This window comes from Atta colombica, unplaced genomic scaffold (genome assembly GCF_001594045.1).
Source record: "Atta colombica isolate Treedump-2 unplaced genomic scaffold, Acol1.0 scaffold153, whole genome shotgun sequence".
Classification (NCBI taxonomy): Eukaryota; Metazoa; Arthropoda; class Insecta; order Hymenoptera; family Formicidae; genus Atta; species Atta colombica.
Window position 1 is genome coordinate 627,677 of NW_017259243.1, and position 1,567 is coordinate 629,243.

Below are 1,567 nucleotides of genomic sequence, written 5' to 3' on the forward strand. Positions count from 1 at the left end.
GAATATATAAATGTACATTTATAAGTATAACGTTTCAGTTTTTTTATAGCCTATAATTCATACTTAATAGTATTAACTTTCCGCAAATCAGAAATGAAAAATCAATATGGATATGTGAATATCTCATACATCACATGTTATACTTTATATATAAACTTACTATAATTTAACTATTCACCATTATTACTTTTATCACGACGGATCAGTAATGTAACTGATACAATTTATTTAAAATAAAAAATATAAAATAGTTGTCAGAAAATTATTTAAAATACAAAATTGTCAAAAAACTGATACAACTTATTTAAAATAAAAAATATAAAATAAATTCCAGAAAATTATTTAAAATATCAAATAAGAAATAAGTCAGAAGTTATTTAAAATAATAAATACTAAACTTTTTAATTTTTTCTTTATTTAAAAAATATATTTTAAATAATATAATAATATTTATTTGAAATAAAGACCGAGCTCTGATTCTTGTACACTAGACGTGAAAACGTCTGCAGCAAAATAATGCCGTAGCTAATAAGCAATTGCAGCTTCTAGCATGTTCATTAATCTAATCTAATTTTAAATCTAATATACAAAAGTGCTGGACAAAAGTTAATTAACACAGAGGATGCTATAAAATAAAAGTATTTTCAAAGATTTAATTCTCTGAAAATACTATTTTATAGTAGTAATCGTGTATCAATGCTTTCATTCAGCACTGTATACGCAAGCATGTGCGCAAGATTGTGTATATTTACGTATATATGTGCATGCATACCATATTAGAGACATCTCTAGAGACTATGCAGATACTATAGAGATGTACTGGAAACGTATTAAAGACATACTCATACATTTCAGAATAACTATGGTATATTACTAGGAGTTCCCTGCGGAAGTCTACGGGATGAGAAACCGCGGACATAGTCGATTCTGAAGAAATACTCTGTACAAACGTGTCTCGAATATCTTGACCATGTATTCAACAAACGTTTGCGATATCGTTCTAACGTTGTCAAAACATAGATGGCCGGAAAGTTTTTACTATGCATTTATTTTGTGTATTGACAACTGCGTTATATTCGTTCATTTACCTTATGATATAATATTTATTTACTGTATGATATAATATTTTGAAGGAGAATGAAATATCTTCTATCACTTGGGTTCGAATAGAATAAGTCTTGAATAGCTACAAAGATACTCCATTCGAGTTTTATTTTTAAAAATTAAAAATGCTATGTATACTACTTGACTTTTATTTTTTTTAAATAGTTGTATAACTATATACGCCTAAAAAAATGCTTCATATATTAGTATATCTATAATTATATATATGAAGCATTTTTGTTATGGATTCTTATACATTATTTGGCGATAATTACATAAAAAGAATAATTTTGCTGAAGTATCTTATAAAAATTTAGATAGATATAAATTTAAAAATAATTTTATTCTCGTTTATCAAAGTAGTTTGATGTAAGAAGAGCATGATAAGTAATACTGCTAAAAAGTTTTAAAATTATATAATTATATAATTATATAATTATATAATTATATAATTATATTTGTT

The 1,567-nt window shown here is 24.6% G+C and overlaps 1 protein-coding gene across 1 annotated transcript in view; it reads right to left on the bottom strand.

Moving 5' to 3' along the window:
- LOC108685466 (ATP-binding cassette sub-family G member 1-like) overlaps positions 1 to 1,567 on the bottom strand; it is an 18,402-nt gene that overhangs the window by 15,919 nt on the left and 916 nt on the right. The gene's annotated exons all lie outside the window — the stretch shown is intronic.